Here is a 26,677-nt window from a genome sequence, read left to right on the forward strand (position 1 = left end):
CCTGGTCTCTAAAAGTTTTATCCATGTTACCTTACATGGTAGAAGAAACTTTGCAGATGTGATTAAGTTAAGGATATTGAGATGGGAAGATAATCCTGGCTATCTAGGTGAGTCCAGTGTAATCTCAAGGGTCATTGTAAGAGGAGAAAAGAAGCAAAGGAGGGTCAAAGGGAGACGTGACTGCGGCTGAGATCGGAGAGATGTGACGTGAGAGGACTCAGCCCGCCATTGCTGGCTTTGAAGATGGAGAAAAGGAACCACAAGCCAAGGAATGCTGGCAGCCTCTAAGAGCTGGAAAAGATGAGCAAGTGGATTCTCTCCTAGAACTTCCAGAAGCAACACAGCCCTGCCGACCCCTTGATTTTAGCCCAGCGTAGGCCCATATTAGGCTTCTGACTCATGGAATGGTAAGACAATAAATATCTGCTGTTTTAAGCCACTAAGTTTGTGGTAGTATTTTTACAGCAGCCACAGAAAACTAATAGAGTTCTCAATAAATATTTATTGAAATTGGACCAAAAGAGCTTGCAAATATATACTGTCTAATGCAGTAAAAGTACAAGAGGAAAAAATTAAGATAGAGGTCCCAATTATTAAGTTCCTGAATCTCATGGTTCAGTGTCTGACAGAAAAGATAAGATAGGAGTTAAGATTCAGAAAGAAGAAAACTTCCTAGTTATGAGACAATCGCCACAAGGTCGAAGAAACATTATGTATCAGCTTCTTGGAAGCATCTCCTGGAAGTGAGTCTGGAAAAGATAAAACATTAGACATGATATAGAAATCACTGCATTTCCATTGCTTTAATATCTTCTTCTCCTTCCAACTTCCATTTCTGTGGCACATCAGTTAGAATGTGATTTAAAGCCTATTTAGTGACTTTTCTTTTTTTATATATTCCCTAAGAATCTTTACTCCCCCACCCATTCTTTTTTTTTTTTTTTGGGTTCACAACTCCTTGAAGCTTTGTTTTCATAAACTTTACATGTGTAATAATGGTTTCCTTAAACAAAAATATTTTGTAAAACAGAAGGCCTAAATACCCTCCCGTTTTATGGGTATGACAGCAATAATGAAGGGATACAACATCTTTGTGTGTGTGTGTGTGTGCGCGTGTGTGCAAGATAGTTCTTATAAATCTAACACACGGTCACGGCAACTTTAACATGGTAAATTTAACACTGAAACCTATGTTATTATAAATGATTTATTTAAAACCCCAAGGGGAGTATATGACAAAAAAAGAGAAAAATCCTTAATTTTTTCCAAATAATCATACAGATCTTTTGCTCTATAACTAGATTTGGAAAATAGCACAATGCTCTCTCTTCTAGGAAAAAAAAAAGGTATTTTCCTTTATTATCCGTCAGTTTCTAAAAATAGGCTGGAATTAAATGTCATGTACCTTTGGAATTCATTTTATAAATATACTTGGTAACTAGGAAACTCACATTGTCATTATTTATAATCTAGAAATTCTTTCCATGGTAACTGTTATAAGGTCACAATTATTGAGCTGCAATAGAGGCTAACAGGCTATTTAAGAATTCACCAAAAAAAATATATTCAGGGGAAGTGGTAATGTCTGATGTCTAGATCATCCAAATTAATGAGGTGAGCTTTTGAGGATTTAGGGTTAATCTCTGTCTTCCCTGTCTCAGTCCTTCTTTAAGCAACCCAAGAAGTCATGTGAGCATTATAAACACATTCATTTTACAGCACTTGGTGACTCTGTGTGGCTGTGTACCTGGACAACACTTGTGGTGTTTGTTCCTGCGACATCAGGTTTAGGTTGATTGTGTTGGCACGACAATGGAGTTGCTAAAATACAAGATTAAGCTGAGAAGCTGAAGGCAGTTTCCATCTGAGACTCTCACACAAATTCATCTGAAGTTTCCACCCATATCCCAGAGCCCTGATGTGTCGCTCCTAAGGGGATCCTGCGACTAGGCCTGCAGTAAGCTTGTCCCGGGCAGAGAACTTTCAGCAAATCCCACGAGAGCTGTAAATCAACTCTTAAATTGCTAATTGCCATCTAGTGGATTCCAATGCCTGGTGACCCCATGTGTGTAGAGCAGAATTGCTCCATAGGGTTTTCAAGTCCGTGACCTTTCGGAAGCAGATCACCAGGCCTGTCTTCCGAGGTGCCCCTAGGTGGGTTTGAACTACCAACATTTTGTGCCACCCAGAGACTTCTGACTCTTAAATAGCCACACGAACAAACCTTACTCTAAGTTGCCTTGGTTTGCTCCTAATAATAATGAATAAGACCTTATCTTATGAAGCTGAAATTCTGGGCATTTTATTGACCTGTACTGCCAGTGTCCACCCTGACACTTCAGACATGTTGGAAGGAAACGGAATGAGTGCTGTGTGATGACGAGACAGACAGCAGTCAGACTAAGGCCAGATGTCTAAAATGAGATAAGAGTGTTGCTTTGTTTACTGCCAGATTAGAAAAGACTTGTTAAGAAGCATTTAGCACAATTTTTTTTTTTTTTTAAATAACAATAAGCTGGAACATTTGTGTAATCAAATACTATAAGGAGAAAAAAATATGAATTAAGAATTTTGGGAGGAAGACTCATTAAAATAAACCTCCCACAAAGGCCAGAAAAAATAAATAACTTCAGAAACATCTTGGGGTAAATAACATTTTCCACGAGCTTCACGCTTAAATTCAGTCATCATAATTCAAAATAACGAGCAGTAACTGCCTGACCCAGCTTGGCCCCTCTAAAGTTTGCTATTGAAAAGTCATCAACAAGCAGTCCAAAGAAATCCCAAGCTGCAGACAGGAAAATGAGAGCAACCTCGTTCATAAGCAAATGATTGCAAATTGCAATGAGATGTTAATTGTCTAACCTATCAGCCTGTCAAAAACTGATATTTCACATTGTGCAAGAGAATGTGGGCAAACAGGTGGTTTCTTCCAATCTTGGTGGGAGTGGAAATTGGTGGATTCTCTCTGTGGAACATTTTGGCAACATCTAACAAAATGATATGGATATTTACTTTGACCTTAGAAGTAAACTTGTATATATGCATAAAAGCCTACACAAGGATTTTCCTGGTAGGGTTTTTTGAAATACTAAAAGTGGAAGCTATGTAAATGCCCACCAATAGGGAACAGGTTAAATAAACCATGGAAAGTAGAATGAATATTTACAGGTATTTTTAAAAATGAGATGGATATTTATTCAAGATATGTTTTTAATTTCTAAAAAGATGCACAATAGTGTAAAGAATATGTTCCCTTTTGTATCAGAAAAGGAAAGAAAGAAAAAATTCCACATACATATAGGCTTTTGTAGACCTGGAAAATTCTGAACAGATACATAAGAAACTGTTAACATGTACTGGTTTTTTCTAGAGATAATGAATACCCATAAAGGGCAAAGATTTCTATTTCATTATAGCTCTACTTTACTTCCTGAAAAGAAGCGTACTGTAAGCACGTGATTCGTTTAATTGTAAAACTAATTAAAGTTGCCCATTTTCTGCTGAAACATGCTAGGACGCAGCTAAAACGAATAGCACAATTAGGAGACAACTTTCATAAGCTTACATTCTGATTTGTATCATTACTTTTAATAATTCCTCAAAGAACATTATTTTAGATTTCTGTATATATTGAGCTACAGGTATGCTCATTGAATATCCACTTTTAATAGCAAAGTAGCAACACACAAAAGGTTGTAGGGCTTTCCCAAATATTATTCTTTTTTCCTGGAATGTTGCATCCTCAACAGTCATTGAAAAAAAAAAGGGGAAAAAACTCCACTGCTGTTGAGTTGATTCTGACTCATAGTGACCCTGAAGGACAGGGTAGAACTGCCCCATAGGGTTTCCAACACTGTAAATCTTTACAGAAGCAGACTGCCACATCTTTCTTCTACAGAGTGGTTGGTGGGTTTGAACCACCCACCTTTCGGTTAGCAGTCCATCCCTTTAACCTCTGTGCCACCAGGGCTGCTTTGTCAGTCATTCCAAAACCCAAAACCCACTGCTGTCGAGTCAGTTCCGACTCGCAGTGACCCCACAGGACAGAGTAGAACTGCCCATAAGGTTTCCAAGGAGCACCTGGTGGATTCAAACTGCTGACCTTAACCACTAGCCACCAGGGTTTCCAGTGTCAGTCATTAGGGAAATTTAAAGCCACAATGAGACACCACTTCGCAACTATTTGCTAAAATCTGAAAAACCGTCAACACCAACTTTTTGTGAGGCTGCTGAGCCATTGAATTTCTTATGCATTGCTGATAGGAGCATAAAATCGTAGAACCTCCGTGGTCTTGTCTCGGCAGTTATGTGTAAAAATTGTACACACACCTACCCTATGACTGAACGATTCCACCCCAAAAGAAAGGAAAAAAAAAAAAGTGACCATAATAAAACATACCAAATTGTCTGCAGAAACCTTTTTCATAATAGCCCAAATCTGAAAACAATTTGAATATTTATTAGCAAGAGAATGGAAAACAAATCATGGTATATTCACACAATACAATACTAGCCATTAGGTAAAAATACAGGCAACAACATTGATAAATCTAAAACAAAAAAAAGGAACATTATGCTGAGGAAAAGAACCCAGGCTCAATTACATACTGTATATTTTTATCTATTTGAGGTTCAAGAACAGGGAAAACTAATCTATGGTGAAAGAAATCAGAGTATTGGCCCTTAGAGGAGATGGAAGAAAACCAAAGACACAAGGGAAAGATTAGCTTAAAGGACTAATGGACCACAACGACCACAGACTCCACCAGATTGAGTCCAGCACAAATAGATGGTGCCCGGCTACCACCCCTGACTGCTCTGCAGGGATCACAATAGAGGGTCCTGGACAGAGCTGGAGAAAAGTGTAGGACAAAGTTCTAACTCACAAAAAAAAGACCAAACTTACAGTCTGACAGAGACTGGAGAAACTCCAAGAGTATGGCCCCGGACACCCTTTTAACTAACTATTGAAGTCACTCCTGAGGTTCATCCTTCAGCCAAAGATTAGACAGACCCATAAAACAAAATGATACTAAAGGGGCACACCAGCCCAGGGGCAAGGACAAGAAGGCAGGAGGGGACAGGAAAGCTGATAATGGGCAACCCAAGGTTGAGAAGGAGAGTGTTGACGCGTTTATGCGGTTGGCAACCAATGTCACAAAACAATATGGGTATTAATCTTTTAATGAGAAGCTAGTTTGCTCTGTAAAACTTCATCTAAAGTACAACTAAAAAAACAAAAACTTGAAAAAATTTACCCTTATCTTCCTAAAAAAACCCAAGAAACCTAACAACAACAACAAAAGAATATTGGACTTTAGAGAGGTAGTCTGGTTGTTAGAAAATGATTACTTTCTGGGGTTGAAAATGGTCTGTGCCTTGATAAACATGTGGGCTACATGGTATAACCAAACCCACTGCCATCGAGTTGATTCCGACTCATAGCGACCCTACAGGACAGAGTAGAACTGCCCCACAGCGTTTCCAAGGACCACCTGGCAGATTCAAACCTGCTGATGTCTTGGTTAGCAGCCGTAGCACTTAACCACTACACCACCAGGCTCTTCTTACATGGTATAAGCATTAGTAAATCTCAATGAACTGTAACACTTAGGATCTAAGTATTTCACTCCCTGCAAATTATAATTAAATAAAAATATTAAAAGGCAAAATGTGGAACATTTTCAATATTCGGTAATAATTGAATGGTTAAATAAATTATGGTACACTCAGGGAATAGGTCCCCATTAAATGTTCCCACTAAAAACAAATTGATCGATCTGTTAACGTGCTAAAATGAAAAGATTGTCAATATGTGTTATGAAGTGAGAATGCTAAGGTACAGAACAGTACCTATAATAAGATCCTATTTAGGCAAAAAAAAAAAAAAAAAAAAAAAGGCACACACACATATATGTGTGTGTATACGTAGGAAAATTCTGGAGAAATATATCAGAAACAGTTAACTATGAGCGTTAAAGTCTGTGAGTGAGACTCTGGGCCCAGGAAATGAAGGGAGGTGAGAATGAGAGTTGTTATTATTTGACTTTCTGCAGTGTTGACGTTGTTTACTATGTGTATGTATTTAATTTTAAAATATTCAACTAAATATAAATCGCCCACAGCATGATGAAGGAGAATCCTACAATTTTACACCGTATTTCAAAGCCACTTTTGGGTTGCCTTTCAATCAGTAAATTCACCTCTAGATATTTCTCTGAAGGATAACAAAAATGTCCTTTAGGGAGCTATTTATAATAGCAAAAAAAAAAAATTCGAGGCAATTTAGACATGCAAAAATAAGGATTTAGTGGTAGCAATAGGTATCACCATCCAACCATTAAAGTCATGTTGAAGAAGAGCATTTAACAGCAGAAAACAATATTCACTCCACACTATTAAATAAAACACCCACGTGTGTGTGGGGTCTGGAAGGGTGTGCCGGAAAATGGCAATAATGCCCGGATCCTTACTTTCTATAAGAACGTAAGATTTTCCAGAAAGCCTATTTTCTGCCTTAGAAGCTTCTTTCTGGAATGCTATTTCCTCATGGATCGTCACAGAATTGGTTGCTTCTCAGCCTTCACGTCTCAGCTTCCATATTACTTCCTAGGCAGGTCTTTTCTGAGATGGTCCCCAATCCCATATACTCCCAGCATTATTCTTAGTCTCAGCACTGTGTTCTTCACGCATGTTAACACTTCTCACCATGTCTAAATTATTCCTTTAGTGCCTGATTCCCTCCCCAACCACCTTTATTTATTTATTTGGCAAATAATATTTTTTAATAATTTTTTAAAAAAATTTTTATTTTACTTTAGATGATGGTTTACAGAACTAGTTTCTCGTCAAACAGTACACATGTTGTTTTGCGACATTGGTTAACGACCCCACGACATGTCAACACTTTCCCTGCGTAACTTTGGGCTCCCTATTACCAGCTTTCCGGGCCCTTTCTGCCTTCTTGTCCTTGCCCCTGGGCTAGTGTGCCCCTTTAATCTCATTTTGTTTTATTTCTCAACTCACTTTAGAGTGGAGGCCACGTCTATGTTGATCACCACCGTATACCCAGTATGTAGCTTGGTGCCTGGCACATGATAAGCACACAATACGTATTTGTTGAGTGAATGAATAGAGAGAAAATGGCATAATGGAGTTAGAGGGAGAACGGTCACAGAATTACAAAGAAACTCACATATGTAAAAAGAATAAACAAATAAATAAATGCAACATCTTTATTTTCTCTGTATTATTTTTTCTGTGTAGCAAATCAGTCTTTCCTATAAGTTCTTACTATTTTGGACAGAAGGGGGATAAATTTAATCAAATTTGTTGTACTCAGTATAATCTTATAATTCCAACAGCCTCTTTTGGTAACCCAGTACACTTAGAGCTGTGAGTAGCTTATTTTTGGTGTTCTATAAATATCTCTAGAAGAACTGAAGTTAGTCTGTTTTGAGTCATTGCTCTGTCTTTCTTTCCTCCTCTTTCCCTTGTTAAATTCCCAGATGATGATGAGAGTGAATGAATTAGGCAGATTGTGTGACTTTTGGTGTCCACTAAAAGGGGGATAGACTGGATCTTACACTGCCTCACGTCTTCTTAGGTTTCTAAAGTGATGTCTTTTGTCCGGAGCCCTGGTGGCACAGTGGCTAAGAGCTCTTGCTGCTAACCAAAAGGTGCGCAGTTGGAATCCACCAGCAGCTCCTTGGAAACCCTATGGGGCAATTCTACTCTGTCCTATAGGGTAGTTACGAGTTGCAATCAACTCGATGGCAGTGGGTTGTTTCTTGTCCACTCAGTTGCTGGATGTTCTGTGTAAGCCTGTAGCCAATCAACTACTGATCTGTCCTCTCTCAGCTCTGGATCCATTCTAATTCATCCGGGATGAATTAGACCCGTTTTTGACCCTTGCTAGCTCTACAGATTCCCTGAGATCTAGCATTGATTTGTATAGAGTCCCTAGGCTTTGAGATACGCGGTGTAGACTTATTTCACCACACTCCAAGGTCCTCAGACTGAGATAACTTTTTCAACATCCCCCAGGATATATATAGGGAACTCTGGTCCCTTCCGTTTGTGGGATTGGCAGTTCAGTCTCTCTCTGTAACTAACTGTAACGGCACCCACACATGAGTACATGGTTACCTAGAAGCGTAATCTTCTCATTGAATTCTGCAGTGTACCAAACCCATAGTCATTTTCCAGTCTCTGAATGTATAATTGGGAATGACTGCTATTTGGCAAAACCCCCACTTGCACTCATTGTGCTGTAGGATAAGGACTATCATAGTGGGGACAGCCAGATACAAGCATCTGAAACTGCGTTCTGGGCCAGCAACTTTACCTCCTGGGGTGGGGGATGAGAGAAGTCAGTGACACCGTAAGGATCTATCATATTCCCATTCAATGCAACAGGCTGGCTCCCAAAAAACCCTGGGGGGCCTCGGTAGACTACTACAAACTCAACCATGTGTTAGCATCCGTTGCAGCTGTTAATTTAGACGTGGTAGCTTGCTTTTCAAATTAACATGGTCGAAGGTATGTGGAAAGGACTCTGGTGACACAGTAGTTAAAGCACTCAGTTGCTAAGAGAAAGGTCAGCAGTTTGAACCCACCAGCCACTCTGTGGGAGAAAGATGTGGCAGTCTGCTTCTGTAAAGGTTGCAGGCTCGGAAACCCTATGGGGCAGTTCTACTCCGTGTTATAGGGTCACTATGAGTCAGAATCAACTTGACAACAATAAGTTTTTTTTTTTTTAATGTTTAGGGTCCTTCTGCACTAACAGAACCTATTGCACATTTAGGCTTCCAGCTGGCACATCTGGATTGCCAGGAAGCTGCTGCAAATACACTCATTCTCATGCTGCTTGCTGTGCTGTGCTAATATTTTGTCTAGGATCCAGGAATCTTATTTTTTCTGACAGTGTCAATCAAACTGTGCCAGTTTACCTTGATAGCTTATGAACCAGTTGTTGTTGCGTCAACTCTGACTCATTGTGACTCCAAGTGTGTCAGAATAGAACTGCGTTCCATAGGGTTTTCAATGGCTAATGTTTTGGAAGGAGATCACCAGGGCTTCTTTCCAAGCTACCTTTAGGTGGATTCGAACCTCCAACTTTTCCATTAACAGCCAAGTGTGTTAACCCTTTGCACCACCCAGGGAATCCTGACGGCTTACGCTGCATTGTCGTGTGCTGTTGAGTAGATTCCGACTCAGAGATACGTGTGACCGAACCGAACTGCCTCATAACGTTTCCTTGACGGCGGTCTTTGTGGGGGTAGATCTCCAGGTCTTTTCTCCGGTGGAGCAGCTTGTGAGTTCCAACCACTTACCTTTCCATGAGCAGCCAGTGTTTAACCATTGCACCACCAGGGCTCTTCCTCATAGCTTATAAAGTAGGGTGAACTCTCAGATCCTTCACAGTCCTTAACAGCTCTGACAGATGGCCGAATGCCCAGCATTTTTGGACATAGACACCGAGCCACCTGTTTCTCCAAGCTTGGACCACTGTATCCTTCTCAGCTTTCATCAGTGCTGAGGTTCACTCGGTTTGCTATGCCTCTGATTAACATTTCAACTTGTGCGTGGGGTGATTATTTTATGGCTTCTTTCTCCCTCACTTAGCTGAGTGAGCCTGGGGAAACTTCTTATTCCAGGGATTGCCTCACTTGAGCATGACTCTCACAGGCAGCATTCCACCTGGAGGCTTCGGCCAAACAGTAGCAATTTAGAGGAGGTTTGCACTGATGGAAAAATAAATAAATAACAGCTCTTTGAACCAATAATAATTCAAATAATGTTTTCAGCACTCTGCCAGGTTTGGTCAGAAAAGGGCATACCTCAAAGGAATCTGGCATCCCAAGAATATGTGCTTAACAGCCCGAATCCCACAAATAAAACGTGCTCAATAGGAATTTATTAAACTAGTGAATGAACTAAAACCAATTATTGGTCTTCAGACATAAAAATTACCATCTTTCAGAATTTTTATGATACTAAGGGAGAGAAAAACACGGGCAACCCAAAGTGAAGTTAAATTTCTGTCTAAAAGATAGAGGAAAGAATGTGCTAGCTAACGAATGATCAACAAGCTGCTAGGGCAACTGTGAGGGGGGAAAAGATGATACAGCTAATCTGTGTTCTCTCTAAGCACTAAAAAAAACCATATTAATACATGTGCTGCCATTGGCTTCTCTATTTCTTCCATCACATTGAAAATTGTTTATCACTTTTCTTTACATGAATGTTAACTCCATAACTAGTGATTGAGCTTTTAAATAGCATATCCTTTAAATAATTCAAGGTAATCATAAAGTAAAGTATTATATCAATGTGTTTCTGAATCTATTTGTAATGTGAGGTTCTTATTATTGCATTATCCAAGTAGCTAGTGAAAAAACTGCGTATATAAAATCAGCTTTCAGAAAAATAATAACTGAAATTTAAGGAGAACGGAAAGAGTTATCAACCTTTGCTTAAACATGAGCTGGGATAACCCATAAACTTCCCACCACAGCATGTACTAGAGGCACAATTGTGACCCCGTTAGCCTCACGTATGACTAATCTGCAACCCTGGTGTCTTCTCCTGCTTCTTTTGGGTGTTTCATTGCTTGTGAACACTCATGAGACAGAGGATTTACTATTTTCAAAATCCCTGTGACCAGGCTTGTAATGGAGCCCTGGTGGTGCAGTGGTTAATAGTTTGGCTGTTAACCAAAAGGTCAGCAGTTTGAATTCACCAGCCACTCCTTAGAAACCCCCTATGGGGCAGTTCTGCTCTGTCCTATAGGGTCACTCTTTGAATCGGAATCAACTCAAAGGCCATGGGTTTGTTTTTTTTTTTAAGGCTTATAGCATTTTAGAGAATAAAGCCCCTTACAATGCAGAGAGGGGAGAAATAGATGTTAGAACATATACCTTGTTTTATCTTTAAGCTGTGTGTTCCTGTTTAAATTAGAAATTACATGCACAAGGTCACACGGCATGGAAGACATGATAGGGTCGTGGACAAAGCCTTTACCTTAAAGAGCCTTTGCTTTGCAGTAAAATGATTAAAAGTGAAAGATCAGCTGAATTCCCCATCTTTGTGTGTCCCTTTGAGCGCTGTGAAATGGTTGACCCCTCCCCACCGTTATGGAACCAGATCAAAGGACTTTTTCGGGTGCTCACTTTTTAAAGCAGTCTTCTATGAAGGCCAAAGAGATGAAGGAATACATCTTCAAAAACCACCTGAGCACAAAATACCAACCCACAGAAAGTGAAAGGAATCCAACAGGCAAGACGTTAGAGCCAAAAAAAAAAAGTCAATGAGTACGCATCTCACAAATAAACCCTCCACTCTAATTAAATTTACAGATTTAACTTTTAAAAGGTAAACTACTCCAGAGATTAAAGGAGATGTGGTATTGCTGTTCAGAGGTGCCTGGCTCCTTTATGTAATTAACTTATCTAATGAAGCTAAAGAACTAGCAGAATACAGAGGTAATAGATACCCTGATGGTCAGCCAAGAGAGGAGACCTTCCCGTGTGCCCTTGGGCATAAAGCCCAGCTCCCTCTGACACGGTCCAATCAACCTTATTTCCTGTGGCCACCTCTTGTTTGCTGCCATGGTTAAATTAGGCTGGGCGGATGTGTGCCCAAGGCCAAAACAAAAATAAAAGATGGCAATGTTTATTTTGTTGTCTATTTCTGGACCTTCATTGATAACATCTCATTCTCTCTCTCTCTTAATATGTACACACACACACGTATACACCAAATACACACTTGCATATGTAAAATATATTTAAATGGTTATTGTTTAACTAGTGTTTTGCAGTTCTGAAATGTTTTCACTTTATTATTTATTATTACTAGATGACATCAAGTCAGCTCCAATTCATAGTGAATCTATGTACAACAGAACGAAACACTGTGCCCAGTCCTGCACCATTCTCACAATTGTTGCTATGCTTGAACCCATAGTTGAAGCCACTGTGTCAATCCATCTAATTGAAGGTCTTCTCCTCTTTAGCTGACCCTCTACTTTAGCCAGCATGATGTCCTTCTCCAGGGACTGGTGCCTTCTGACAACACGGCCAAAGTATGTGAGACGAATCTTGGCATCCTTGCATCTAAGGAACATTTTGGCTGAACTTCTTCCAAGACAGAATTGTTTGTTCTTCTGGTAGTCCACGGCATATTCAATATTTTTTGCCAACAGCATAATTCAAAGGCATCAATTCTTCTTGGGTCTTCTTTAGTCATTGTCCAGCTTTCACATGCATTACTTATTTTATATTTCTGCAGAAACTTGATTTGGAAGATAAGTTTATTCGGCATTTAAAATTAGCCTACTAATAAGAGCAGAAAGTAATAGGAATATGTTACAAAGCATAAGTATACTTTGCAATAAGACTGAAAATAACCCAGAATGAGGGACAGACACGCCCTAATGAGAGATAAATAAGACTGATGAAGGTGTCGAAAAGACTGAGTACTAATACAGCCAAGGATTTGTGATTTTCACCGCCTATTTAAAGGAAACCATAGGAAATATTTCTGCTTTCCTTATCACAGAAAGTGAGACAGAGGATGGTTAAAAAATATTTTAAGGCCGCACAACCAGAAGCTATGTGACCCTCAGATTACAAAGCTTGTGTGCTTTTCGCCAGGCCCCGTGGTAAGACATGTTTATTCATTGTTTTTTTTTTTTAAAGAACTAGTTCAGATGAGTCTACTGCACAAAAAGGAGCCTGGTGGTACAGTGATTAAAGCACTCAGCTGCACAACTAAAGGTCAGTGCTTTCATAAAGATTACAGCCCTGGAAACCCCATGGGGCAGTTCTACTCTGTCCTATAGGGTCACTATGAGTTAGAATCAACCAGATGGCAACAGGTTTGGTTTTTTTTACTGCCCTGAAACAAACAAACAGCCGAGTCTGGATAACTGGCACAGCCATTCCAATAATTTAGAATGTCTTCTAGCTCAAAGATAATCTTTACACAACTGAGTCTGCCAGGGTGATGCGCATTGATTGCAACAACAGCCCAAACACTGAGTAGGTTTGCAGCTCCACATTCTGATTTGTGGTCCATGAATGAATGATGGCAATATATCTCCATGGAAGAACGTTTAAGTTTTTAATGACAAGAGTTGCTTAGTCTCTCTGGGCAGCTACTGAAACATTCACTAGTAAGAGAAGTCAGTGAACTTCAACCATCTGTCTCTTAAATGGTTATTCACCTAGAGTATCACTAAACATGGCCTTTCATATGGCAGGTGTGACATCTTGCATATGGTAGCATGTGAGTTCAGTGTGCAGAGAGGGGGTGTGACTGTTACAAAGTGGGTGGTGTGAAAGCTGATGGTCCCAATTATGATCGTTTGCATACTACCTAAAATTGCTCTGATTAGGAAAACCAAAGCAAAGTGAGTCTAAATCACTCACCCAGTGGCCTGAACACTTTCAAACTAGGATGAACACAGCAGCTGACAGGCAGGTTTCAGGCACGTTGTCCTCTGTTTCAATCACCACACAAGCCATGCTCTCTCTTCAATAGCTGGTGATGGATTTTCCTCTGGAATGATGTATCACTCATTACTCTCAAGTTCTCCCATTGTCAAAGTGCTTCTCTAAACACATCACTGACAACCAACCTACCTAGTAGTGATTCAAACTCAACCGCCTACATGTTACTCCATGTCTCTCATTTAAGTCCAGTTGAATTCCTCTCAGGGGATCAGATTTAAACTGAAGCGTGGTATAGCCATTCTTTCCTTTAAAATACATTTTCATTCTAAGATCACAGAAGTCAGCTTTCATTTGGTTTGTTATTTGGTTCAACACAGATTGTAAGGAGTCCTTGTAAGCATGATACCTACTTCCACTAGACATGGAAAACCATCCTCTTTAAGTGACAGCCATCACTAAGAGTTGTAGCAGCCATCTTTGCTCATCCTCTTTGAAAGGAGCACAGTTTTGTTTTAAAAATTCCTCTTTTCATTGTCTAAGAATTACGTCCTGCCTGTCCTCTCCAGAAATAGTTCAGCTCGTATTTCATTTTGTATTGTTCTCCTTTACGTCACTTATAAGGAGCCCTGACTGGGGGCAATGGTTAAGCACTCAGCTGTTAACCAAAAGGTTGGCGGTTCGAACCCACCCAGCAGCTCTGCAGGAGAAAGACTCGGCGATCCGCTTTCATAGAGATTGCTGTGTGCTGGCTAGTCAATTTTGACTCATGGAGACCCCATGTGACAGAGTAAAACTGCCTATAGGGTTTTCTTGGCTGTAATCTTTACAAGAGTAGATTGCCAGGTCTTTTTCCCATGGATCTGCTGGGTGGATTTGAACTACCAACAGTTTGGTTAGTGGCTGAGCACTTAAACATTGCGCCACCAGGGAAAATTCTATGGGGCAGTTCTACTATGTCACATGGGGTCACTATGAGCCAAAATTGACTTGAGGGCACCTAACAACAAAAATAACAACTTGTCATTTATAGCATTAAAAATCAAATTCTATGCTTTTATCTTGTAATTTACTTCTCAGTATGTTTCGAAACCCTTTACTATTTACTTTAATATATTAAGTTTATTTCAATATGTCAATATATTTTTTAAATACTAGTAGTTTCTATAATAATCTGGTCTTAATTTTATTAAAAAATTCTGTCATTAAAATATTTATACCAATTTACCCAGTCATATATTTCCTCTAGGCTGATATAGTGGTATATGAAAACGAGGTGTATTAAAATGGGGGTATGCAAAATAAGATACTGACTCTGAAAAAAAGTCACAGGAAAGATCTGGAAGTAAACAATCCAAAAATCAATCACAGTAGTGTTGGATAGTGCGAATAGTAGATGATCTGTTTTCTTTTTTTGCTTTTAATTTTTTTTTAGAGTGAGAAAAAAAGAAAAATTTTGATCCAAAATTTGCTTCATTTATGAATAAATGACAGCATGTCAGTAAATCCTGCATAGTCTAAAAACCATTGTTATTTATTTTTTAGAAATCCCCCCCAACAATCCAGTTATCACTATGTATGCCATTTTTTTTATCATTGTGAATATGTTCAAAATGTTTATGTTCTTTGCTCTCTGGGGTCAAAGTGACTTTGAGTTAACCACCACCTCTGAAAATCCGCTCTACAATGTCTCTGAGTCACCATCTAGCTAAAGCTTGAAAAGGATCAGGGAGAGAACACCCAGCCAACCAAGGCCATCTGAGCCACATTCAAAGAGTTTCAACCACCAGAAATTCCATTGTACTGACCTACAGTCTCTCTCTGTTTTTGCTTTTTATCTATTGTGGTCACAGAAAACAAGCCCAAACCCCCTTCCACCTAACAACCATTCAAATATTTGAAGATAGCTACCAAAATATTTTTATCTCAACCTCTCCAATTTCTTTCTTCTTTATATGGAATGGCTTGAGATCCTTCCCCTTCCCTATACTTTTTTCCCTAATCTGGACATGCGTCACTGAAGCTGAAAATTCACGAAACACCCATTTCTACTTTCATTGCAGGTAGGCAAGGGCATGACTCAGTCTTTGTCTGTCGGATGCAGCTGCCCTGGATTTTGACTTGGGAGCCCATGATGGAATAGGCAGGAAAAGTAGAGATCTCTCTTGCCCTTGTGCTTTCTCTCCCTCTCTCTCCCCAGGGGCACCATCAAGTTTCCAGCAAAGAAAAGCGGTGCTGCAATTGCTCTCTTGACTGGCTCTGGAGTGATACTTTTAGGAATTGTTCCTGAAAGCCCTAGACCCTGGGTGTCTTAGTTATCTTGTGCTACTGTGTTGTTGTTGTTGTTAGGTGCCGTCGAGTTGGTTCCGACTCATAGCGACCCTATGCACAACAGCACGAAACACTGCCTGGTCCTGCGCCATCCTTACAGTTGTTGTTATGCTTGAGCTCATTGTTGCAGCCACTGTGTCAACCCACCTCATTGAGGGTCTTCCTCTTTTCTGCTGACCCTGTACTCTGCCAAGCATGATGTCCTTCTCCAGGGACTGATCCCTCCTGACAACATGTCCAAAGTATGTAAAATGCAGTCTTGTCATCCTTGCCTCTAAGGAGCATTCTGGCTGTACTTCTTCTAAGACAGATTTGTTTGTTCTTTTGGCAGTCCATAGTATATTATAACAGAAATACCAGACATGGATAGCTTTAACTAACAGAAATTTATTCTCTCACAGTTTAGGAGGTTAGACATCCAGATTCAGGGTGCCAGCTCTAACAGAAGGCTTTCTGTCTCTGTTGGCTCTGGAGGGAAGTCCTTGTCTCCCCTCAAAATGTGGGTCCAGCATTCCTCGGAGATCTACATGTGTCTTGATGTCAAACTTTCCCAGTGTGTAGGAGGTTCTCAGCACAGGGACCTCAGATCCAAAAGGACATGGTCTGCTCCAGGCTCTTCTTTCTTGGTGGTAAAGTGGTCCCTCTCCGTCTGCTCACTTCTATCTCTTGTAAGACAAAAGATGTGACACAAGCAAGGGTATGCTTTGAGTAAGGATGTCACCTGAGTAAGGCGTGAGACTGAAGATACACCCTCCCCTAACCCTGCCTTGTAGAGGTTTTAGGACCCCCTTTACAGCACGTAAAATGGAAGAGGGTTACATAATAAAACAAAATGGTGGATAATTACATCAGATCACAAAATGGAGGATAATTACATATTAGTGGGAATCCTGGCCTAGCCAAGTTGATACATATTTTGAGGAAACACCTTTCAACCCATAACACTGGATCTTAAGCAATTGCAGTAATTCAGTAAACTATACAATATGCTTTTAATAAATTCACTTATTTAGCTTAAATCAGCAAAAATCAGTTTCTATCTTTTGCAAATAAGGACTCTGAGCAGTGCTCGCCCTGTAGGGAAGAGGGTCCCAAATTCTCTCCATTCACAGCACTCTTAACGTCTCAGTAATTTTTCACTGTACTCCAAGGCTAAAAAGAAATACCTAAACCTATTAGTTTATTAAATGCTTATTTATACTTAATATGTTTATTAAGCAGTTAGTTCAAGCATCTTAAATATTTATATCCTATAAATTACTTATCAAATGAAAAAAATATACATATATTGAAAAAAATACTTATTTCATTCTTTAAAACAAATAAACAGTTGCCACCGAGGCAATTCCAATTCAAGGTGATCCTGCATGTGTCAGAGTAGAACTGTGCTCCAATTTTTTCCATGGTTGATTTTTTGGAAGGAGATCACCAGGTCTGTCTTCTGAGGGCCTCTGAGTGGACTAAAACCTCCAAACTCTCAGGTAGAAGCCAAAAGATTCAACCATTTGCACCACCCAGGGACTCCATTTCATTCTTAAATAATCATAATTACTTACTAATGGTTCGATTGTACCTGTTGGGCATTGGCTAACTCTGCAAAACTTGGAATCAGTTTGAATACCTACATTCTCCTTTCTTTCCAATACCGACGCTCATAGGGTACTAGCTTTGTGTGATAGCAATAGCCAAAATCCTAGTTTCAGAAGATATGATGTCATGAAATGTAACATGTTCCAATGTTGAAACTGTGAATTATCCCCAGCCAGCAGTTCACGTGACGCCCAAAAGATGTTGAATCTGGTTATATTTCCCTCAAAAATGTAAAATATGCTGAGGCATCCCTGTGAGTTCACTGTAGCTTACTTGGGCATCTCAGCACACAGCTTGAGAACCGCACCAAAATGCATGATACAAGATAATATAGAAAATAATATTGTTCAAGTATTCAACACCCATTTATTGAGTGCTGCTCTATGCCCTGGCGGTGCAGTGGTTAAGAGCTCGGCTGCTAACTAAAAGCTTGGCAGTTTGAATCCTCCAGCTTCTCTTTGAAAGCCCTATGGGACAGTTCTATTCTGCCCGATGGGGTCGCTATGAGTCAGAATTGGATGGCAGCAGATTTGGTTTTCTTTTTCTTTTGTTATTTTCAGTGCTGTCACTCTTTCTCTCCCAAGTATTGCAACAGCTTCGGGCTTGGCATCCATATTTTTAATCTCCATTGTTTGCACATAAGGACTCTGAGCAGCGTTCTGTCTAGAGCAAAGGGTCCCAAATTTCCTCCATTCACAGTACTGTTAGCTTCTCAATAATGTTTTCCCAGCATTGGTAGGCCCTGATATCATGCTTTCAAGATCGAACAACTTGTTGTTGTTGTGTGTCATCAAGTTGATTCCCACTCATAGTGACTCTATGGGACCGAGTAGAACTGCCCCAAAAGGTTGCCCAGGCTGTAATCTTTAGAGGAGCAGATTGCCAGGTCTATTTTTGTGCAGATCCTCTGGGAGGCTTGGAGCAGACCTTTCAGTTATCAACCAATTCCTTAATCATTGTGCCACCAGGGCTCCTTGATTGAATGACTACTAGAGACATTATGGCATTTGGGTGTTCATCTGGGAGAAGAGGGAGCTGGGGAGTCGATGTCAAAGCCAAGACACCACTATAGAGGATGAACGTGGATGAAATGGGGGAGGGAAGGACGAGACAGAAGTAAGACAATGGGGCTTACTTTCTAATGGGATAAGAGAAACAGACATTAAAGAAAGCAAAACAAAAAGTAAAATGTATTAGATGACGATAGGGCTATGGTGAGAAACAAGGAGCTAAATGAGATGGAGATGCTGGATGGGAGTCAGGAGGTTGCAATTTTAAATACAATGACCAGCGTGGCCTCACCAGCAAAGCAACCTTTGAGTGGTGTGAGTAAACAACGCTCGTGTATCTTGGGGAAGACCATGGCAGTGGTATTCAACCAGAGAAGATATCCCCCTCTCTGTGTCCCCACCCCCACAGACACTGGCAATGTCTGGAGACATGTTTGTCACACCGAGAGGAGAGTGACCACTGACATGTGGTGGGTAGAGGCCAGGGATGCTGTGAAACATCCTACAGTGCACAGGGCAGCACAGAGCAAAGGATTGTCCAGGCCCAAACGGCAATAGTCTTCAAGATGAGAAACACTGACAGAGAGGCAGAAATGGGTGCCAAGCCCTGTGGCCACTGCAATACTTGTGGCAGGATGGGTGTCTGAACCAAAAATGGGGCAGTGGAGATAAAAACGCAATTGCTGGACTTAAAAAAAAAGTTAAGGGGTAGAATCCACAGAATTGGGAATTTATTAGGCGCGAGATTTAGGGAGAAGGCAAGGTATAGGATGACCTTCAGGTTTCTGAAAAAGAGCAAGTGAACAAATGGTGGGGCTGCTCATCAAAGCAAAGGCGTGTGAGGGGAATAGCCTTGGATGGGGGATATTTGATCAATTTTACCTGAGTATACTTTCTGATACCAACTAGGAGTTCAGTATTTGTTAAAAATTGATGTTGGAGGTATTTGAAGTTCCAGGTAGAGATACCAAGTAGCACTTCCCTAGCAAATCTCTCATCACATCACGATGTTCTGTTTTTTTCATAGAAATCCTTACATCGTTCTTCCATGTGTTTATTTGTCTGTCATCTGCCTCTTTCCCTCAGAATGTAAGCTCCATGGATACGAGAATCCCATCTACTTGTTCACTATTACGTCCCCAAAGCCTAGAACTGTGTCTGGCACAGAGTAGGCACTCAATTAAGCTATTGCAGAATGAATGAAGAAGTAAATGAATACATATATGCATACATACATGCATAAACACACAAAAGAAATATGTGTATGGAACTCAGCACAGTTCAAGGATAGAAAGTAGAAATTGTGGAGTAGGTGGTAGTTTGTGCTCTAGGCTGATTATGATCATCTAGGGAAGACATTGGAGCCCTGGTGCTGCAGAGGTTAAGAGCTGCGACTGTTAACCAAAAGCTCAGCAGTTTGAATCCACTAGCTGCTCCTTGGAAATGCTATGGAACAGTTCCACTCTGTCCTGCAGGGTCTCTATGAGTCAGGATCGACTCAATGACAACAGGTTTAGGGAAGACATTAGGTCTTAAGAGAGAATAGAATCAAACATGGAAACCTGGGAAACATCAACATTCGAAGTTAGGGGAAAGAAAAAATCTGAAAAGGGGTTAAAGAAGGAGTCAGAGGGGGTGGGGGCTGGGAGCTGAAGAGTGATGGAGGCCCTTAGGAAGGAGAAAGTATGGCAGAAGGAGTGAACAATATTTGTAATGATGCTGCAAAACGTTATAGTACTCTAAGGGATGAGAGGAGCCTGAGTAACCTAGAAAAGAAGAGGCCGTTAGTCACTTTAGAAAAGATCATTCTGAGCTGAATTCTTCCATCTCTGTTTGTATTTGTTCTCCTCTCTGTTTTTAAGGTATCTTATGGTGTCAGGGAGTCCTGGTGGCTCAGTAGTTAAGGAGCTCGGCTGCTAACCGAAAGGCTGGAGGTTGGAACCCACCAGTTGCTCCGCAGGGGAAAGGTGTGGCAGTTAGCTTCCATAAAGATTACCCCATTGGAAGCCTTATAGGGCCATTCTACTCTGTCCTATAGGGTCACTATGAGTCAGAAACGACTCCCCTGCTTGGGTCTTCTGTTGTTGTTGTTAATGGCGTCAGCTGTCTCTCTCTTGTACATAGGACTTCCTTCTCTCCATTAACTCTAGACTTGATCAAAACCCTAACCACAACTCTAACCCTACATACCCTGCTGACTCTAGTCCAATCCTACCATGCATTCTTCACTACAGCCATATTGGCCTTCCTTCCATCTCACTGAGCCCCATTCTACCACATTAGCACATGAGCTTTCCTCTGCCTGGAGCGAAATCCTCTTTGCCTAGCTGATCACTTCCAGTGATCCCTTATCAGAGATTTCTCAGCTCCTACAGCAGTTTTTCATGTCACCATGTCACCATAGCATCTAGTATATAGAGTCCTTGGTTATTACAAACAGGTAATGCACTCAGCTGCTACCAGAAAGGTTGGAGTTTGGAGCCCACCCAGAGACACCTTGGAAAGAAGGCATTGTGATCTACTTCCTAAAAATCAGCCATGAAAACCCTATGGAACTCAGTTCTCTGATGCACATGGAGTCATCATGATTTTTTAACTAATTTTATAGCAGCTGTTTTTTTGTTTGTTTTTTTGTCTAGCATGTGGTTGTTGTTATTAGGTGCCATCCAGTCAAATCCAACTCATAGTGACCCCATGTGGCAGAGTACAACTGCCCCCATATGGTTTTCTAGGCTATAATCTTTATGAAAGCAGATTGCCAGGTCTTCCTCCCTTGGTTATAGGGTGAGTACTTAACTGTTTGTGCCACCAGAACGAGTGCACAATAAGTGATTAAATTAAATACTTAAATAAAGTAATTAATTAATACAGTAATGGGTATATAACCCACACTGCAATGCGTTGACGAGTGACCAAGAGGGAGGCAATTAGAGAAAGCAAAAATAAACTATTATTTCTGGAAGTGTGATTATTTAAGAAAATAAAAACGTGAAGACACTGATTCTCTCAAATATGTGATCATACATTCCATGCTACTTAATCTTTTCCTCATAAATATCAAGAAATCTTTTTCCAATGCCTTATCCAGTTCCAGATAGCACTATAATGTTAGCAATTAGGTTAAGATTTACTAAGTACTTTCTATGTGCCAAGGAGTACTGCTGGCTCAATGGTTAACGTGCTCAGCTGCGAACTAGTAAGCCGGCAACTGGAAACCACCAACCACTTTCTCCGTAGGAGAAAGATGTGTGTGGCAGTCTGGTTCCATAAAGATTTACAGCCTTGGAAACCCCGTGAGGCAGTTCTACTCTGTCCTATAGGGTTGCTATGAGTCATAATTGACTCAACAAACCATTGGTTTGGTGGGTTTTTTTTTTTTTTTTTTTGGTCTATGTGTCTGACAATAACACTGCTTAATTTAACCTTCACCACAACCCTGAGCTGGGCACTCATTATATTTATGAAAGAAGAGAGTGTCAGCTTTGTTTATTGCTGTATTCTCAGCACCTGGGAAAGAGCCTGACATATAAAAGATGCTTCGTAAATATTTGTTGAATGATTTAACGTGTAACTTCTACAAATGAAGAAACTGTGGCTTTAGAGGGGTTATGAGCAGGCATCTAAACCCTAACTCTAAAATACTGCTTATAATGTACCTTTAATTAATTACTTCCTATTAGTTACTAGTGTTCCCAAGGACTTATTCTAAATTTCCAGGGATCACTGCTGCCTTTTTAAGGGCTCACAACCCACCACTTCCATATGTTTTGGGGATTTTACCGTTAGTCTCGTCTCCATCTTCCAACTCTGGTTATTTTAAAAGATGCTGTGCTCTCTCTTTGTAAATAACATTACAGCAATTGTTTAAAAACTAAGTGTTCATTATTAAAGCTGGTGAGTCAAGTGCTTCCATCTTCAGGAAGGGGAACTACACCCACACCCCACTTATTGACATGATTAGGTTCCAAAGACAAGGTCATTATGCAAAAATTGGCATTATGCAAAAATGGAGGATAGCCACATCAGATCACAAAACGGAGAATGACTGTGACATTCCACCACCACCAAATTACATCAGCCCGTAACTGCCAAACCACTGAAAATCATGGCCCGTCCAAGTTGACACATTACCTGAACCGTCACAGCCAGCATTTATCTTGCCTCACATCTCAGCGTTCTTTACTGCCAGACGTACATCATTAATGGGCAGAATACTCTGATAGTAGATTTTTTACTATTGTTATAAATGTGAAATGTCCGATAATGAGGTAGTTGATAACCGAGAAGTAGATGTAGACCCACTCTTGTCCCCCGGCTTCCTCTTTTGTTCTTTCTCAAGAATGCTGGAATCAATAATTCAAGGAAGTCATCTCTTATCCTCCATTGGTTTTACCCTTTGAAAAGATAAGAGATTATTTCCTTGGACTATCGATCCTAGGACTATTGATTTTGGAAGGTGGGTGTATAGTAGTGGCAAAATGACTATGTGTATTTAGAGTTTAAAGTGTGCTTGAAAATGCAGTATTCACAATACCCCGTTTTTCACACGTACCTCACAAGCATTATCTGTATATTAAACTTTTCAGGGCTCAGAATCAAAAGTCCCTTTTTATTTAATCACAGTGAAGTGCCTGTCCAGCCAGTTAATGAAAGCATGTCATCCTGTAAGTCGGTTAAAAATGATATAGTCAAAGTATAGAAAATATCCTGCAGGGAACATCTTCCACTAGTCCTTTCAGGGATGATTGAGATGGACTAACAGGTCTTTTTCATGTCTAATTTATAGGATTCTAAATATAAAGTCATTTTCATTCCTGTGGTTATTCTCATCTGCCAACATAAATGCACAAACTTGTGACCCAGCTATCCTTTCTGCCTCCTTAGCAACTTCCTCTTGTAACTTTTCTCAAACTTTGATATCAATCTCTTTAGGAGACGTCTTGTAAATTGCAGATGTTTCCACAGTAACATTGCACACTCAATAGAGAAGGAAGCCATCCAAGAAAGAATTCTTTTTCTGTGAAGTGCATAAAAACATTATTACGAATAAAGGGAAGGGATATGGAAACTTCAGCCTATAGAACTTTGATTTCTCCATGGAATCTATGCGTCTGTCCATTGGTTGTGATTAGATATGATGTATCACATTCACATTAAATATTTATTCAAAACATCTGTATTACCACTGAGAGGATGGAGTGTGTTCTGCCTGTGAGATTTTTTGTAGCCTTTTGCCTTCCATCAAAATATAGCACATTTCCAAATGATTGAAAAATAACTCCAACGAGAGCCACGCAAGCCACAAAATGCTCTGGCTTGCGCTTAGATTGGGGCAGGCATCTGGGTAATTCACGTGCACATTTTTGATGCTCTTGGAGCAGATATGCTTAGCCCGTGATATCATACTCTGAAGAGAACTTCTCCAGCCTAGATACGTTCCTCTCTAATCAAACAAGAACAGAGAGAACAGGGTAGACAGAAAAAATAGCTCACGTCAGGTCTCAGATGTCCTAGACATGGCTAGATCCCAGACTCTCTGCCTTGCTGAGGAATGTGTTTCCCAGTGTGTTCCACACCTTTGTTGGGACAGCAATGGTTTGGGAGGGGGGAGAAAGGGCTGGTAGCTGAGCAAGGTGGTGGACATTTCCACAATGGACTCTCCTTGCCTTTGCCCCATTTTAAACTTAATAGAGTTTCCAAATCCATTGCCAAGGTAACCAGATAGATATTTTAACCAGCATTTTCTTTCTTTTTATTTATCCTGTCATAGTACCATTTATGTCCCTTATTCTGTCTTCAGAGGCTACGTTTTGTCTCACCGAGTTTGATTTTTCTCAAGATAATTTAAGGGGTGTTGGTGATGGGATGGCAAGAATGAATATGTGACCTTGACATTCCATGTGAAGTGGCCAATTTCCCTCTGTCATTTTGCATATTTTGGTTAATAACAGATGAAATTAACTCACCAAGCAGTCGTTACATACATACTTTCATCACTAACGATTTTTCTAAAACAGTATCCTGAATGAGGTACTTTTTATTATACAAAGACATTGCATCTAGTTGGGTGTTTTTGTAGAGTATACCTTAATATGCTGGAAAAGAAAAAGAAGGAAAACAAAACACTCCTACAAAATATTTTTAAAATGTGCTCTAAGTGTGGTATGGTTCCTCTGGCCCATTAAAACAGGCTGTCTCAGCAACAAAAGATAGAATCAACGTAGAACACGATTGGAATTATGCATGTCATTTATAATGAACCTGATTATACAAGGAGGCCTAATTCTATTATAAAGCACTGCAGTTTACAATCTTATTGCTATTCAGCTTGGAACAATGACAAAGGGAAAAAAAAAAAATCTCCCGCCCCATGTCAGAGCTAATCTTTTCTATTGCTCACAATTTTGTATTGTCTGTATATTTCCCTCAAAGAATTTTCTTTCCGTGTTCATTCGACTAAGCAGCATGCATCCTTCACCTTATCCATGTTTCATGTCTCACTTTCACTTTTTTTAAAGAAAAGCCAAAGAATTCCATATTCCACTTTTTGCTTCTGAGCAGTAATGACACAATGGTAGTCACCCCCACGGTCTCATCTGGCATTATATTTATCAACAATAAGGTACGCTGGCCGTTCCATATAAGGCTCTAATTCAGTCAGGGGTGTTTATGTGCCTTTCCTTGACAGAATTATAGCTGGGTGAATATTATTGGGCCCAATGTTACATTGTAGCTGTTTGCCTGGCTCCTAGGTTTAATAAGACTATTCACTATCAAACCCTTTTTCTGCACATTTTTATGGCTTTACTATAAATACGGAGGTGAGATTCTTGGTGCACGCATATTTTGAGGCATATTGGGGCTATTATTTTTAAGCACCAACCCATAAATTCCAGAACATTGTTTTAAATGCTTGACCATTTCATCCTGTTCTGGCTCTCATTTCTAATACAATACCCTGGAGACTACACAGGTCTGCTTAGAACCGTTGACTTGAGGTGTTTGTCAACATCATTCGTGTATCTGCATTAAAGGAAGGGTGTTATGTTAAGACCTGTGAAGAGACTGAAAAGAAATAACCTTTGTTTTAAAGAGATATTTGCCTGTGGTGTGGGGAGACAGAGAAAGGAAATATGAATACAATGTAAGAACACCTAAAAGCCACCATTAACCACAGAGTGATAGATTAGGCGGCGATTTTTTACTTCCGTCCTTTCTCTCACTCTTCCTCCTTCCTCACTTTCTCTTTTCTAATTTTTTCTTAGGCAGAGTCTGTGAACGGTGAGATGGGATTCCAGCTCCCTTGTTTACTACCTGTGGATGGCTTTGGGTAAGGTATTTACTATTTACTAAGCCTCTTTTTTCTCAGTTATAGAGTAAAAATCGTAACAGTTCCTCCTTCCTACGTACTTTGTAAAAATTACATCTACGTGAGATGTGTTTATAAATCCTAGTGCTTGGTGGATAATAACCACTCCACAAATGTTAACTAGTATCCACATTACCTCTCTTCTTTGTAACTTATAACCATTTTAATGAATTAAGGGCATTGGATGGATGCCTGTGTTTCCTAGTATGCAAGACAAGGCAAGACAAGAACTCTGCATCATGGGGTTCTTATTATCTGAGTCACTAATGCAACAATGATCAGAAAGAGACAAAACAGAGACCAATTCAGAGACTAGCAAGCAATGACTGGTCCACTAACCCTCCCCAGCCAATTCCCCACTAAAAAAATTATAAAAATCCAGGAGGACATGAGACAGTAACGAGGAATTAAGTAATGATACATTGCACCACAAGAATAAACCTTGAAAACATTGTATTAACTTAAAGAAGCCAGTCAGAAAAGGCCACGGAGTGTATGATACTATTTGTATGAAATGTCTAGAATTGGCCAACCCACAGAGTCAGAAGTGGATTAGTGGCTGACAGGAGATGGGAGGAGAGATGGGGAGGGGGGCAATGTATCTGAGGGTGATGAAATTAGCTAGTGGTGGTAATTGTGAAGTTTTGTGAAGATCCTAACAACTATACACTTAAAAGGGGTGAATTTTATGGTATGTGAATTATATCTCAACAAAACTGGTGTAAATATATAAATACGGGAGCCATGATGGCACAGTGGTTAAGAGCCATGACTGCTAACCAAAAGGTTGGCAGTTCGAATCCACCAGCTACTCCTTGGAAGTTCTATGGGGCAGTGCTACTCTGTTCTATAAGGTTGCTATGAGTCGGAATTGACTCGACAGCAACATATATATATACACACACACACATATATAT

This window comes from Loxodonta africana, chromosome 23, assembly GCF_030014295.1.
Source record: "Loxodonta africana isolate mLoxAfr1 chromosome 23, mLoxAfr1.hap2, whole genome shotgun sequence".
Taxonomy (NCBI): Eukaryota; Metazoa; Chordata; class Mammalia; order Proboscidea; family Elephantidae; genus Loxodonta; species Loxodonta africana.